Here is a 17,236-nt window from a genome sequence, read left to right as displayed (position 1 = left end):
CAAAACATGTAGTGCTTTTAAATATGTGCTAGCTCCTTAGTAAGAGACAATTTTTGGGCTGGGCGTGATGGCTCACATTTGTAATCCTAGCATTTTGGGGAGGCTGAGGCAGAAGAATCACTTGAGCCAGGAGTTTGAGACCAACCCAGGCAACATAGCAAGATCCTGTCTCTAAAGTAATAAATTTTTTTTTTTTTTTTTAAGTTAAAAAGAGGCCGGGCATGGTGGCTCGAGCCTGTAATCCCAGCACTTTGGGAGGCTGAGGCAGGCAGATCACCTGAGTGAGGTGAGGAGATAGAGAACACAGACTGGCTAACATGGCAAAACCCCGTCTCTACCAAAAATACAAAAAAATTAGCCAGACATGGTGGCACGTGCCTGTAGTCCCAGGTACTCAGGAGGCTGAGGCAAGAGAGTTGCTTGAACCCAGGTTGGCAGTGAGCCAAGATCACGCCACTGCACTCCAGCCTGGATGACAGAGCAAGATTCCATCTCAATAAATAAATAAATAAGTAAATAAACAAAGTTAAAAAGAGACAACTTCTGATTCAACTCTGGGCAGAGGTGTATTCATTCAGGAATATGGATATGAAAACTGTGGTTTATGTAGCTTTACAATCTCCTAAGAATTGAGAATCACATTTCTCAAAATGAATGGTGGGGAGGGGGCAGTTAGAGATGGCCAAAACCAAAAATGTCCCTCCTACATTTATTTATTTGAGTCAAGTCTCACTCTGTCTCCCAGGCTGGAGTGCGATGGTGTGAACCTGGTGCACTGCAAGCTCCACCTTCCAGGTTCAAGGGATTCTCTGCCTCAGCCTCCTGAGTGGCTGGGATTATAGGTGCAAGCCACCAAGCCCAGGAAATTTTTGTATTTTTTTTAGTGGAGACAGGGTTTCACCATGTTGGCCAGGCTGGTCTCAAATTCCTGACCTCAAGTGATCCACCCGCCTCAGCTTCCCAAAGTGCTGGGATTACAGACGTGAGCCACCGCACCTCCAGCCCTCCCTATCTCTTATAAAGGAATGGTTTGTACATACTCTTCAGGAAAATATTTCTTTGGAGAAATAGTTAGGTTGAAGGACCTGGACACAGAAAGAAATGGTTTTCTTCTCAATTTCTCCAATTTTTTTTTTTTTTTTTTTTTTTTTTGAGATAGAGTCTCACTCTGTCACCCAGGCTGGAGTGCAGTGGTGCGATCTCGGCTCACTGCAATCTCCGCCTTCTGGGTTCGAGCGATTCTCCTGCCTCAATTTCCCGAGTTGCTGGGATTACAGGTGCGTATCACCACGCCCAGCTACTTTTTGTATTTTTAGTAGAGACGAGGTTTCACCGTATTGGCCACGCTGGTCTACAACTCATGGCCTTGTGACCCACCTGCCTCGCCCACCCAAAGTGCTGGGATTACAGGCCTGAGCCACTGCACCCAGCCTTCTCCAATATTTCATACTCATTTCTTTCATTTGTTAACATAATTTACTCAGCATTTATTATGTATCAAGCACCCTAATAAGATCCTGGATATAAAATGCTAACACAATAAAAATAAGATTCCTGCCTTTGTAGCATTTACAGCCTAGTGAGAAAAAATACACTTAAAAACCCCCAAAAATCTCATAAAATAATCACATACTAGGCCAGTGTGGTGGCTCACATGTGTAATCTCAGCATTTTGGGAGGCCGAGTAGGGTGGATCACTTGAGGCCAGGAGTTGAAGACCAGCCTGCCAGTACAGCAAAACCCCATCTCTACTAAAAATACAAAAATTAGCTGGGCGTGATAGCATGTGCCTGTAATCCCAGCTACCTGGGTGGCTGGGACACGAGAATCATCTGAACCCAGGAGGCCGAGGAACCTACAAAACAAAGAGAGGCAGATGGAACCTAGAAAGCAAAGAGAAAACAGCAGCAGGTAAAGTTGAAGAGGTAGGCAGGAACAGAGAAAATGGAGCCATGCATATCAGGAAACTCGCCTACCAGTACATAAGGACAAGTATTGACTGCAGGACTATATATTATTTCACCCCTTATTCTGAACTACCTAAACCAGAATATAATCCTTGTGCAGATAGCGACCACATTTTCAGCAGATTCTCAAACAACTTTCATGCAACATCTAGCACGTGACAGATTCTGTACATATATACATATATATACTATTTCCTCAAATTCAAACTTTTCTAAAAACATCCAGACTACCTACCTTAGTTGAGATTAAACATATATTTAGTAACATTGAATCAGTTGACCAAAAGCCTACATGCAAGAGGATCTTCAGGATAAAGCAATGGAAGATTATTTGCAAACATCTCAAGGACTGACTGAACTGATATAAAACTCAGCTGTTAAGAAGCCTCTGGGCTAGGTACAGTGGCTTATGCCTGTAATCTCAACACTTTGGGAGGTCAAGGTGGGTGGATCATTTGAGGTCAGGAGTTTGAGGCCAGCCTGGGCAACATGGTGAAACCCCGCCTCTACTAAAAATACAAAAATTAGTCGGCTGTGGTGGCAGGTGCCTGTAGTCCCAGCTACTTGGGAGGCTGAGGCAGGAGAATCACTTCAACCTGGGAGGTGGAGTTTGCAGTGAGCCAAGATTGCACCATCACACTCCAGCCTGGGACATAGAGCGAGAGTCTGTCTCAAGGGAAAAAAAAAGAAAAGAAAAGTTTCTGAAAGCCTTCTCAGAAGAGAATAAGCAAGGGAACTTTTTTCTTACCAGAGCCAACAAGGACCTTCACACAGCAAATGTTCCTACTCTAAAGATACACAGGTTTAATTTTAATTCCAACCCACAGAAACTATTAGCTACAACGGAAAAAATGTCTAATGTACGTTTATGGCAAGACACACTAGAAGTTTTGCTTAGTTTCAAGCATATGACACTGGTTTTGGCCACAGGTATAGAGTCAGAAATATTACTACACTGTAATTTAAAATAGCATCCCTCCTAATCCTTGTGAACAGGTACAAGAGTCACAGTTAAAAACAAGGAAGCTTCTATGCAAAGGTTAGGGCTCGTCTTCTAAGAGCTTTTTTTAAATGTCGAATTTATTTTTTAAAAAAGGCCATTGCTATGCAGAAAGAATGTCTAGGACAACATAATTTCTTTCTTCTTTTTTTTTTTTTCTTTTTGAGACAGGCTCTCACTCTGTCACCCAGGCTGGAGTACAGTGGCACAATCACAGCTCACTGCAGCCTCAACTTCCTGGGCTCAAGCAATTCTCCTGTCCCAGCTCCCGAGCAGCTGGGACGATAGGTGTGCACTACCACGCTTGGCTAATTTTTCATTATTTGTAGAGATGGGGGTCTCACTACGTTGCCCAGACTGGTCTACAGCTCCTGGACTCAAGCAATCCTCCTGCCTCAGCATCCCAAAGTGCTGGGATTACAGGTGTGAGCCACTGTGCCCGCCCCTTAAAATACATATTCTAAGAGAAGAAAAAGTTGGAGGGTTTTTTTTGTTACATGTATGTTGTAGTGTTCTGGCAGGGAAAGATCAAACACGGAGGGAAGGGAGACTAAAAAGTCAGGCAGGCTAAGTACTGGGAGAATGGAGCAAAGGAACCTAGACAAGTTAGAACAGCCTATCAAGAGCTAACACACAAGATCTGAAAAAGGGCTTGAAGTTCATGTGAAAGGCAATATAGTATAGAGGTAAAAAGCATAGATTCTTAACCCAGGCCAGCGGGACACAATCTTAGCTGTACCACTTACCAAGTGTGTAGCACTGGATAGGTTTCAAATGCACTTTGTCCCTCAATTTCCTTATCTGTAAAATGGGATAAGAGCATCCATCTCACATAGTTGTTGCAAAGAGTAAGAGTTAATATACGTAAGGAGCTTGGTACACTGTCTGCCACATTGCAATGTTGTGATTTATAATAAATACATATTTGGTCTTCATCTTCGTTCCTGGCACTGAGGTCCTGAAATTGGACCTTGAAATTTCCTAAGAATAACAAAGGTTAAAGGAGTCGTCTTTTGTTATTCATAACAGGTCCGTTTCAACCATACCTGAGTTTATGTTAATGAGCTGACTTTGGAAAACTCTTATGGATGAGGGCTGGTTGCCAGGGAAAACAATCATATGATTAGAAGATTAGAACTTGCAGCCCCACAATACTCTGACTTCTGGGGAGGCAAGAGGGGCTGGAGATTGACCTACTCACCAATGGCCAATGATGTCATTATTCATGCCTACATCATGAAGACTCCACAGAAACCAAAAAGGACAAGTTTCGGAGAGCTTCCGGACTGATAAACCCAGGCAGTGCTGGGAGAGGCGGGTATGCCCAGAGATGGCATGGGAGCTCCACACAACCCCCTCATAGCTCACCCTATGCTTCTCTCCCATTTGGCTGTTTCTGAGTTATATCTTTTATAATAAATTGACAAATTTAAGTAAAGGGGCTTCATAAGTTCTGTGAGTCGTTCTAGCAAATGATCCAACCTGAGAAGGGGGCTGTGGAAACCTCTGATTTGTAGCCGAGTCAGACAGAAGTTATGGATAATCTGAAGACCCACCACCATCGACCGGCATCTGAAGTTGGGGGCAATCGTGGGCCTGAGCCCTTAACCTGTGGGGTCTGCACTAACTCCAGGGAATTAGTGTCAAAATTGACTTAAATTGCAGAATACCCAGTTGGTGTCCAGATGGTTGGAGAATTGGTTGTTGGGGGGGTGGGGACCACACATGTGATATCATCAGACGTGGAGTGTTGAAAGGAGCAGTAGAGTACAGGAAAAAAAAAAGTGTCTGTCTTTCCTCTTCATGCACTGTAAACTCTAAGTGTTAGCTATTATTATTTTAAATATATTTATTTTTGCTGGAATTCTTACAAAATCCACTTAGAATTCCTAGAATTCTAGAATTCCATATTCTAGAAACATGTCTCTTTTATGTTTTTGTGATTTTTGTTTTGGAGGCTTTTGTTGTCGGTGGTGGTGGTTTTGTTTTGGGTTTTTTTTTTTTTTTTTTTTTTGAAGCAGGGTCTCATTCTGTTGCCCAAACCAGAGTGCAGTGGCAGGATCTTGGCTCACTGCAACCTCTGCCTCCCGGTCTCAAGGGATGCTCCTGCATGGTCTCTTTTAATAAAGTGAGTCTAATCTGTGCTTAAGGGAAACAATAAAAAAGATGTGTCCACCTGTGAGGCAGAATTTTAAATGGAAAACTACCCCTGAGTTTAGGCTTGGTGGGACCCGAAAAATGAGTGAGGATGGGTACATCGGGGTAGAAGGAAATTTGGGGATAAAACTCAGGGTCACCTATAGAGATGGTCCTTCTCATTTAGAGACCACCCTCTAGAACCCTTCTCAAACCTTGGAAGGTTTTGTATATTTCATTTAATCAGTTCACTTCTTGGCAAAAGATCAGGGTTGAGAGACGAAGGCGATGTAGGTAGAAAAGAAGCTCACACACTTGGTTTTGTTTTAGCATTACCTACCAGTGCTGCCCCCTCTTCTCATGCTTGCTTATTTCCTTCAGGAGTCATTTTAACTCCAGCCTCCTCGTGTCCAAACTGGCTCAAAGCACTCCAAAGTGGAGGTGAAAGGCAATCACCCTGATTTGTTATACCCAAATTGAGACATTTTTCTGTTGTACATAAAGCAAAAAAGCAATAGAATGTTCCATAAACTTAAAAAAAAAGTGAGAACAATCACACCCACTCATGGGTTCTGACAAGTACAGTAACGGAGTCAGGCTAGTACAAAGGCCTAAGAGCAGAGTCTGGGTAAAAGTGATCAATCTAGTTTCACTTTGGAAACTGGATAGAAACGTGGGAATAGAAACTAGCAATGGAAGTCAGACTCCATGAGGTAATTTTTGCAATAGTTGTTGGCTTTATAATTAATAAGAGATAAGAGAATTTTAACCCAAAGGTCATTTTAATTGCACTGGTGCAATCTCGGCTCACTGCAACCTCCACCTCCCAGGTTCAAGTGATTCTCCTGCCTCAGCCTCTCATGTAGCTGGGATTACAGGCGCACGCCACCATACCCAGCTAATTTTTGTATTTTTCAGTAGAGATGGGGTTTCACCATGTTGGCCAGAATGGTCTCGATCTCCTGATTTCGTGATCCACCCACCTCAGCCTCCCAAAGTGTTGGAATTACAGGTGTGAGCCACTGTACCCAGCCCTCTTTTAATTTTCTTAACATACAGATAGCCAGTTCTTTCCTAGTTTGTAAGTTTTTATTTAAACCAGAGTTAGAAAACTAATTAAAGGCCGGGCGCGGTGGCTCAAGCCTGTAATCCCAGCGCTTTGGGAGGCCGAGACGGGCGGATCACGAGGTCAGAAGATCGAGACCATCCTGGCTAACATGGTGAAACCCCGTCTCTACTAAAAAATACAAAAAACTAGCCGGGTGAGGTGGCGGGCGCCTGTAGTCCCAGCTACTCGGGAGGCTGAGGCAGGAGAATGGCGTAAACCCGGGAGGCGGAGCTTGCAGTGAGCTGAGATCCGGCCACTGCACTCCAGCCCGGGCGACAGAGCGAGACTCCGTCTCAAAAAAAAAAAAAAAAAAAAAAAAAAAAAAAAAAAAAAAGAAAACTAATTAAAATAACACTACCTCTACAACAACTAAAGATAATTTTATTATAAGTTTTAAAAACTAACTTTATTGAACTTCAATTCAGACACAATAAACTTCACCTAGTGTACAATTCAATGCATTCTGACAATGGCATATACCTGTATAACCATGACCATCAAGAGATGTATTTTCATCCCTAGGGTTTTCTTGTGTCCCTTTGTACTCAATTTCTCCTTCCACTTCAAGCCCCAGGCAATCACTGATCTGCTGTCACTAGAGAAACCTGAATTTTTTTCCTCATACAATTTGAAAAATTGAGATATAATTCACATACTATAAAATTCAACCATTCAAAGTGCATAATTCCATAGTTTATCGCCACTATCTAATTCCAGAACATTTTCATTGCCCCAAAAATAAACCCTGTATCCATCAGCAGTCACTCTTCGTTTCCTGTTCTGGACATTTCATTTAAACCGAATCATACAATATGTGGCCTTTTGTGTCTATCTTCTTTCATTTGGAAAATGTTTTTAAGGTTCATTTTTTTTTTGTAGTTGTTTTTAAGACTGAGTTTCGTTCTGTCACTCAGGCTAGAATGCAATGGCTTGATACCCATTCACTGCAACCTCCATCTCCCAGGTTCAAGGGACTGTTGTGCCCCAGCCTCCAGAGTAGCTGAGACTATAGGCACACACCACCATGCCTGGCTAATTTTTTGGTATTTTTAGTAGATATACGGTTTCACCATGTTGCCCTGGCTGGTCTCAAACTCATGGGCTCAAGCGATCCACCTGCCTTGGCCTCCCAAAGTACTGGGATTATAGGCATGAGCCACCACACACAACCAAGGTTCATTCATTTTATAACATACATCAACAGTATTCTTTTTATGAATGAATAATATCCCATTGTATGGATATACCATATTTTGTTTATTCATCAACTGAAAGACATGTGGGTTGTTTCCACTTTTTAGCTATTTTGAATATGCTGCTATGAACATTTGTGTATGTATGTTTACATGGACAAATGTTTTCAATTTTCTAGGATATATATCTAAAAGTGGAATTGCTAGGTCACAGGATCTATGTTTAACTTTTTGAAAAGCTGCTAAACTGTCCGCAGTTTTTAAACTTCATTCTGAGATAATTATAGATTCACATGTAGTTATAAGAACTAATACAAAGAGCTCATGTATCCTTTACTCAGTTTCCTCCAATGGTAACATCTTGCAAAACTACAGTACAATATTACAACCAGAATACTGGCACTGATACAGTCAACATACACATTTCCATCACCCTAAGGATCTCTCATGTTGACCTTTTATAGCCACATCTACTTTCAGCCCCACACCATCCACAGGCCCTGACAATATGAAGAACCAATCTGTGCTTCATATCTGTAATTTTGTCATTTCAAGAATGTCACATAAATAGAATCATACAAAATGTAACATTTTAGGATTGGCTTTTTTCACTCAGAATAATTCTCAAGAGTCATTCAGGGTGTTTTATTTCTAAAAAGTGTGCCCCTTTTTAAAAGTTGCTAAGTAGCATCCCACAGTCTGAATTAATTAATTAATTAATTATGAGATGGAGTCTCACTCTGTCATCCAGGCTAGAGTACAGGAGAGTGATCTTGGCTCACTGCAACCTCTGCTTCCCGAGTTCAAGCAATTCTCCTGCCTCAGCCTCCCAAGTAGCTGGGACTATGTGTGCCCGCCACCACATCTGGCCAATTTTTGTATTTTTAGTATAGACAGGGTTTTACCATGTTGGCCAGGCTGGTCTCCAACTCCTGACCGCAAGTGATCCGCCCACCTTGATCTCACAAAGGTCTGGGATTACAGGCATAAGCCACCACACCCAACCTCAAATGAATTTCTGTGTATGGTACAAGGTAAGAGTCAATGTTCTCTCTCTCCTCTTCTATTTTTTTTTTTTTTTTTTTTTAAGATGGAGTCTTGCTCTGTCACCCAGGCTGGAGTGCACTGGTGCAATCTCAGCTCACTGCAACCTCCACCTCCCAGGCTCAAGTGATTCTCCTGCCTCAGCCTCTCATGTAGCTGGGATTACAGGCGCACGCCACCATACCCAGCTAATTTTTGTATTTTTCAGTAGAGATGGGGTTTCACCATGTTGGCCAGAATGGTCTCGATCTCCTGATTTCGTGATCCACCCACCTCAGCCTCCCAAAGTGTTGGAATTACAGGTGTGAGCCACTGTACCCAGCCCTCTTTTAATTTTCTTAACATACAGATAGCCAGTTCTTTCCTAGTTTGTAAGTTTTTATTTAAACCAGAGTTAGAAAACTAATCAAAATAACACTACCTCTAAACACTCAAAACCACTGCCATGACACAATCCTGCCATTTCAGTAGAACAGAAAATCCCCACACCTTTCCCTCAGCTCAGAGAGCACAGGACTGAGCAGCAAGCTCCACCAGTTTGTAGGAGTTCAACTTTCAGACAGCAGAGAAATGTCTTTCTCTGAAGTTATTACATGAGTTCACACTGAAGGGAAAGAAGAAGAGTGAGTCTTATCATTTTCCCAAGATGCTGTGAGATGTGTTGGATTTACTCTCACTCATAATTGTGCAGGATGGTTGTTCTGCTTTGTTTTGAGGCAGGGTCTCACTCTGTCACCCAAGCTGGAGTGCAGTGGTATGGTCTCAATTCCCTGCAACCTCCGCCCCCAGGGTTCAAGCGATTCTCCTATTTCAGCCTCCCCAGTAGCTAGAATCACAGGTGCAAACCACCATGCCTGGCTATTTTTGTTTTTTTAGTAGAGACGGGGTTTCACCATGTTGGCCAGGCTGGACTCCAACGCCTGACCTCAAGTGATCTGCCCTCCTCAACCTCCCAAAGTGCTGGGATTACAGACATGAGCCACTGTGCCCAGTCACAGGTGTGTTCAGGATGATTTCAACCAACACCAATAGAACCAACTAACAATAGATGGCCTTCAGCAACACAGAGGGGTAGCACGAAGATCAGTAGTTTGAAAATCAGGTCACAGGCAGTCCACGCTATATGATCTTGGGTAAGTCACTTAACATTCTTAGCCCCCGGTTTGTTTACCTGTAAAACCAAGGTTTGTTATCAGGTCATGTCTAAGATCCTTCCCACTGAAACATTCTAGAATGCCAAAAATGAGCCTATTTATTCTTTCTTTGAAAAATCAAGAAAAATGGCAAAAACAAAAAAGTTATCAAATTGTGAACATTTATCCAACACAGAGCACTATACTAGGCGCAGCTTTGCTTTTTTGTCTCCTGTTTTACCCTATTCTTCCATACTAATTAGATATCATATAAATCCCACATACAAATTCAACACATCTCATAGCATCTCGGGAAATAAAAATAAAATATCTTTTGGAACTGAACTTCTCAACTTTAATATGCATGTGACAATCTATTTTTTGAGATAGGGTCTCACTTTGTGGCCCAGTTGGAATACAGTGGTACAAACACGGTTCACTGCAGCCTTGACCTCCCAAGCTCAAGTGACCCTCCCACTTTAGCCCCCCAGGTAGCTGGGACTACAGGTGTGTGTCACCATGCCCGGCTAATTTTTGCATTTTTTTGTAGAGATGAGGTTTCACCATGTTACCTAGGCTGGTCTCGAACTTCTGACATCAAGCAATCTGCCCACTGTGGCCTCCCAAAGTGTTGGGATTACAGCTGTGAGCCACTGCATCCCACAAATAATCTTTTTAAAACACAGACTGTGATTCCGCAGGTCTGAGGTGGAGTCTGAGATTCTGCATTCCTAATAGGCTTCCAGGTGATACAAAGGCTGCTGGACCTTGGAACACACTTTGAGTAGCAAGGTGTTAGAAGAATACGGACATAGTATCTGTTTGAGTAACCTAATTAATGCTGATACCAAAGTTTTTAGTGCTTTACATAACCAAATAAATTAGTCTTATGGCACTGATTTGAGGGAATAGAATCTTATTGATTCCCAAGAGAATATACTAAGATAACAGTTCAGAAAATCAAGTTTAATTAATATTTTAATTCCTCAAGATCCTATTTGCAAGGAATAACAGAAAAACAGAAAATCAGAAAGATACAGCATACATGAATTGTTAAGGACAATTTTCACACCCTACAGTCAATGAACAAAATATATTACAGAAATGCACTTTCAAATAATTAAAACAGGCTGGGTAACATAGTGAAACCCTGTCTCTCAAAAAAAAAAAAATTTAGCTTGGCCTAGTGATCTGCACTTGTAGTCCCAGCTACTCAGGAATCTGTGGTGGGAGGACCACCTGAGCCAGGGGAGGTCAAGGCTGCAATGAGCTGTGATTATGTCACTGTACTCCAGCCTGGGCAGCAGAGTGAGACCCTGGCTCAAAAAAAAAAAAAAAAAAAAAACAAAAAACAGCTACACAAAGAAATAATTAAAACATTTTATACTAACACCACCATTTTATGCCTACAAGAAATCAGATTACCCTTACCCAACAAAAACAAACAAAAAATTTAGTGTGTTGTTTTTTGATAGAAAACTTGAGAGGTTCAGCAAATTGAGAGTAAATGAGCGTACACAGGAAGGAGTTATAGCTCTGCCAAGAACATGGCCTAACACAAACACTGCAAAGATAAATTTCAATAAATCTTACAAAATAGAAACAAAGACAAAAATGTAAAAGAGATTTATACAAACTCAACTGGTCAGAGGGAACAGTTTAATGGGATGGAGTGCCTCCTTATCATGCATTGCTTGGTCAGTACAGCACTTTGACTGCAGAGGTCCCAAACTAACAGCTCTATCTTCTAATCATTATGCTTCCACCCATTTTCTCCCTCTTTTAACTGTACCTACCTGTGTACGTACATACACACAACTTAATATGAGCTTTGTTTTGTGTGTGTGTGTGTGTGTGTGTGTGTGTGTGTGTGTGTGTGTGTGTGTTTTGAGACAGAGTTTTGTTCTTGTCACCCAAGCTGGAGTGCAATGTTGCAATCTCGGCTCACTGCAACCTCCATCTCCCAGATTCAAGCAATTCTCCTGCCTAGGCCTCCCAAGTAGCTGGGATTATAAGCATGGGCCACCACGCCCAGCTAATTTTTTTGTATTTTTAGTAAGAGATGGCGTTTCGCCATATTGGCGAGGCTGGTCTTGAACTCCTGACCTCAAGTGATCCGCCCGCCCCAGCTTCCCAAAGTGCTGGGATTACAGGGGTGAGTCACTGTGCCCGGCCAACATAAGCTTTATTGGAATACAAAAGAAATGTATGCTCCTCATCGAAAATCAGAAAGATACGGGAAAATCCAAAAGGTGGAAAAAATATAATGTCCCCCATGAAATCTCACTACTCAGAGACAGTTATTCATATTCTGGTGTACAGCCTCGAAGCCACTTTGCTAGAATTATACAGATCAGTGGTAAACATTATTACACATTTTCAAAATAATTTTTAAACAATTTTGTAAAGATGGAGTCTTGCTGTGTTGCCAAGGCTGGTCTTGAACTCCTGGGCTGGACAGGAAACTGGCGGGGAGGTCTGCTTGAGCCCAGGAGACAGAGGTTAGTTACAGTGAGCTGAGATCCCACCACTGCACTCCAGCAGGAGGCGACAGAGCAAGACCCTGTCTTAAAAAATTATAAAAATATAAAAAACCAAAACTACAATGTACACTTATCAAAGAACAACAGCTAAGAAGAAGAAATTACATTTTAGTATAAATATATAAAATTTTGATTCATATCCACTGAAAATGTTTCAAGGACACCTGGGGGTCCTCAGACCACACTTTGAAAACCAATGCGCTATACTATAGTGCCTCTTCAGTTAGGGCACACTATACAAACAGTTAACAAGGCATGGTCTCAGGAACACACTTAACCTAAAAAAATTCCTAATTTTGGTATATCACCTATTCAACAATTATTAAGTGCTCACAATGTAGAAAGTATTCTTATACATTTACAATGTAGAAAGTATTCAATGGAGAAAAATCAAAAAGGAAAACAAATCCTCCTTGTGGCACTTACATTCTACAAAGAGATAGCCACAACCAATAAACAAATGAACTATAAGTCAAATAAGTGGTATGAAGGAAAATAAAAGCAAGATTTTATAAAATAGGATGGTCAGGGAGTGCCTAACTGAAAAAGTAACTTTTCTTTTCACTTTTTTCTTTTTTTTTAAGAGACATGGTCTTGCTCTGTCATCCAGGCTGGAGTGCAGTGGCACAGTCATAGCTCACTGCCGCCTCAAATTCTTGGGCTCAACTGATCCTCCCCACTCAGCCTCCTGTGTAGCTAGTACTACAGGCACGTGCCACCATGCCTGGCTAATTTGTTGTTGTTGTTGCTGTTGCTTCATAGAGACAGCATCTCACCATGATGCCCAGACTAGCCTTGAACTCCTGGCTTCAAGTGATTCTCCCTACTTGGCCTGCCAAAGCGCTGGGATTATAGGTATGAGCCACCATAACGGGCCCAACAGGAACATTTGATCAAAAATCTCAAGGTGATGCAGGAGCAAGCCATGAGGCTACTCAGGGAAAAGTGCTCTACATAGACGGAATAACAAGTACAAAAGCCCTGGTACGGGAGCTAAGGCGCTCAGGGACAGCAAACAAAGCCAATATGGCTGGGGTAAAATAAACAACGGAGAGAAGAGAAGGAGATAAAATCAAGAGTTATAAAGCAGTTCATATGGGACTTTGTAGAACAGTATAAGGACTGTGGCTTTTCCAGTGAATGAGAATTACTGGCAGGTTGTGAGTACGGAGGGATATGACCCGATTAATTTTAAATGGATCATGTAATAAATAGTATTTAAACTCAAAAAGCTAAATTAAACACCTGTTCCATCTCTTACTGTGTGCCCTTAAGCTTTTGAGCCTCAGTTTCCTCTGTACATTGTGAAGATACAGACACTGCAAAAAGTTGTTGTGAAGATCAAACAATATACATAAGGCTGAGGGGCTTACGAGCAGTGGCTCACACCTGTAATCCCAAAACTTTGGGAGGCAGAGGTCGGAGGACTGATTGAGCTCAGGAGTTGAAAACCAGCTTGGTCAACACAGCAAGACCTCATTTCCACAAAAAATTAAAAACTTATTGGGGCAGAGGAGGAGAAAAAAATATTGGGGTGTAGCAGTGCACACCTGTGGTCCAGCTACTTGGGAGGCTGAGATGGGAGGATTGCTTGAGCCAGGAAGGTTGAGTCTGCAGTGAACTATGATCACACTACTGCACTCTAGCCTGGGTGACAGAGCAACACCTTGTCTCAAAAAAAAAAAAAAAAAAAAATACACACACACACACACACACACACATTAAAATACTTACAAATTATGACAGACTACAAAAATTTCACTACTGAGTTTGTTTGCACTATGTAGTTGCCATATATTCCTCTTTTCTAAGCCCTCTGTACTCACCCTACTGCCACCATCATCCATTTATGTGACTTTGCCATGAGATTAATGCACCAGACCTCTGATACCATGAGCTCAGCCAGATACTGCCCTTTAGCTTGATAAGTGCAAAGCAAAGAAAGTGGGGTGTTTTTTTTTTTTTTTTTTTTTTTGTCATTGATGGCAGAGTGGTTTTTCAGCATTATTTTCCTTGTTGTTATAAGGAAAATCTTTTTTTAAAATAATGCATGTGGTAATCATAAAAGTGAAGTTCCAAAAAAACAAGACTTCATGAGTCTCATCTTTATTTAACTGGCACTGTTTTAATAAAGCTAAAACTGTTAGTTCTTGGTCTTGACAGCTTGCCTCATCCAAAAAGAAACAAAGAGGAGGAAAAAAAAAGATGCAGACAGATGAATTCAAATTTCTTTGATCTGCGTCCTAACTCTCTAAGGGGACTTCAGATAAATCAGTGAGTCAGAGAAGGGGCAGTAAGATGTAAGCCAGAATACTGATGACAACAGCTGTCTGTCTACCTACCTGTCTTCTGAGATCATCATTAAAGTATGAGATCACCAAGACTAGGGAATACAGAGTAAGATAAGATGGAGGTACACTGGAGAACTATGAGGCCTGTTGCATTCTGACTCCACTTCCCAGCGGGCGGAAGGTGAATACCCAGGCATTGGTTTTTATCTCCACCTCCTAAGATGTGAGTCAGTCTGAGTAGTGATAGAATCCTGCAAAGGAAAAACCCAAAGAAAACCAAAACCTTTGGGAAAAATTATGAACAATCTCATATATTAGAGGCCTCTGATGGTTTCTTTGAAATGGGTCAATTTCCTCATCTTAAAGCGGAGGGCAAGAATTTTCTACCTAAGGTCTCTCTCAAACTCTAAAATCCCTTGAATATAAAAAAAAGTGGCCAGGTGCGGTGGCTCACACCTGTAATCCCAGCAGTTTGGGAGGCAGAGGCGGGAGGATCACCTGAGGTCAGGAGTTTGAGACCAGCCTGACCAACATGGAGAAACCCCATCTCTACTAAAAACACAAAATCAGTGGGGCATGGTGGTGCATGCCTGTAATCCCAGCTACTCAGGAGGCTGAGGCAGGAGAATCGCTTGAACCCGAGAGGTGGAGGTTGCGGTGAGCCCAGATCGCACCACTGCACTCCAGCCTGGACAGCAAGAGTGAAACTCCACCTCAAAAAAAAAAAAAAAAAAGTATGTTCTTTTAAAGTCCACATTAATATTTAGAGCAAGCATGTACATCCTGCAGCCTAGGATGGCTTTGAATGTGGCCCAACACAAATTTGTAAACTTTCTTAAAACACTATGAGATTTTTTTTTTTTTTGCAATTTTTTAAAAGCTCATCAGCTATCGTTAGTGTTAATGTATTCCAAGACAATTCTTCTTCATCCATTGTAGCCCTTGCCAAAAGATATAGAGCATTAAATGAGATCCAAAAAGTAGGTACTGCTAGTACAACCTGGAGTTTTTCATCAGTTTTATAGACTTGTGAGTGATGTGAACCCAAATGGGGCAACTTCCTTAAAGAGTTAACATACTATCGGCCAGGCATGGTGGCTCAAGCCTGTAATCCGAGCACTTTGGGAGGCCGAGACGGGCGGATCACGAGGTCAGGAGATCGAGACCATCCTGGCTAACACGGTGAAACCCCGTCTCTGCTAAAAATACAAAAAAAAAAAAAAAACTAGCCGGGCGAGGTGGCGGGCGCCTGTAGTCCCAGCTACTCGGGAGGCTGAGGCAGGAGAATGGCGTAAACCTGGGAGGCGGAGCTTGCAGTGAGCTGAGATCTGGCCACTGCACTCCAGCCTGGGTGACAGAGCGAGACTCCGTCTCAACAAAAAAAAAAAAAAAAAAGAGTTAACATACTATCAAAAAGGGCAAAACTTACTTGTCCACAATCTGCCCTATGATACTTCCTTTTAACCTCATTTTTATTAATTGCCACTCCCCTCTTGATCCATACTATTCTCAAACATACAGTGCAGAGACAAACTGTAATGATTAGGGAACTAGAAGTTAAAAAAAAAAAAATGCAGGAATTTTAAGGATACAGATATCAAGGAAGGAGAGACTAAATGGACTGAAGAAATATTTTACTTTTATTTTTTGAGATGGAGTCTCGCTCTGTTGCCCAGGCTGGAATGCAGTGGTGTGACCTAGGCTCACTGCAACCTCTGCCTCCCGGGTTCAAGAGACTCCCCTGCCTCAGCTTCCCGAGTAGCTGGAATTACAAGCGCCCACCACCACGCTCGGCTAACTTTTGTATTTTTAGTAGAGATGGGGTTTCACCATGTTGGCAAGGCTGGTCTCGAACTCCTGACCTCAAGTGATTCGCCCACTTCAGCTTCCCAAAGTGCTGAAGAAATATTTTCAAAAATAAAACAAATATTTTCAAATAAATAACACGTATGTGGTACAAAACCAAAAAGATTTTAAAGTACACAGTTAAAAATAAAAGCGTTTTCTGAAGGATAAATCAAAGAGAACACTTAGAAAACTTCAGTATAGGGGTTGTGCTGTTTTTCTTAGGCTGGTTAGATGTGCATTAATCAAATCTTATAATACTTTATATATTCTTTGGCATTTATGGAGTACTCTCATAATAACAACAACAAAAAGTCTCTTCCACCCCAGCTCCCCAGTTCTCTATTCCCCTTTACTGAGGCAGCCACTGTTACCAGCTTCTGTGGTCCTTCCAGAGACATTCCATGCATGGCAAATGTGTGGGTGTGCATATACACACAGACATACATGCACAAGACAGAGAGAGAAAAAACAAAGTGACTCCCTAACTGTGCCTCATTAAGATCAGGTTTATGTCATGGACCAAAGCACACCTCAGGAACTATCTCAATCCTTTTCTGTCCCGCAACTGACAGAAGTGAATTCACTTCTGTGAATTCTGTGAATTCTGTCCCGCTGTTGTTATAACTAAGAGGACTGCAGTGGCTGGATACAGCTTAGGGCCTGTCTAGTCAAAGCCTTACACATTAGCTGTCAAGAGCCAAGTCCTAGCATTTCTCCATTCTAAAACACACCAGAGTCAGTACCTTGCCCCCAAATTCCCTAAGACTTAGCTTCAGAAATTCCATAACGTCTATCTTACTTGTTTTGTTGTTGTTGTTTTTGTTTTTTTGTTTCGTTTTATTTGAGGCAGGGTCTCACTCTGTCGCCCAGGCTGGAGTGCAGTGGCACAATCTCAGCTCACTGCAGCCTCTTCCTCCTGGGTTCAAGCGATTCTCCTGCCTCAGCCCCCCAAGTAGCTGGGACTACAGACATG

General features: G+C 41.9%; 1 protein-coding gene and 1 long non-coding RNA gene across 5 annotated transcripts in view; one reads left to right on the top strand and one right to left on the bottom strand.

Annotated features, from left to right (window-relative positions):
- The window catches only part of MRTFA (myocardin related transcription factor A), a 227,668-nt gene that overhangs the window by 106,612 nt on the left and 103,820 nt on the right, over positions 1 to 17,236 (bottom strand). The window lies entirely within an intron of this gene.
- LOC104674638 lies at positions 8,359 to 13,381 on the top strand. The gene is made up of 4 exons (XR_749669.2): positions 8,359 to 9,581; positions 9,972 to 10,046; positions 10,132 to 10,327; positions 12,887 to 13,381. It is a non-coding gene; the product is annotated as an uncharacterized LOC104674638 (long non-coding RNA).

This window comes from Rhinopithecus roxellana, chromosome 13 (assembly GCF_007565055.1).
Source record: "Rhinopithecus roxellana isolate Shanxi Qingling chromosome 13, ASM756505v1, whole genome shotgun sequence".
In the NCBI taxonomy this organism is placed as follows: domain Eukaryota; kingdom Metazoa; phylum Chordata; class Mammalia; order Primates; family Cercopithecidae; genus Rhinopithecus; species Rhinopithecus roxellana.
Note: the sequence above shows the minus strand (reverse complement) of the source record. Positions and strands in the feature narration are given on the sequence as shown.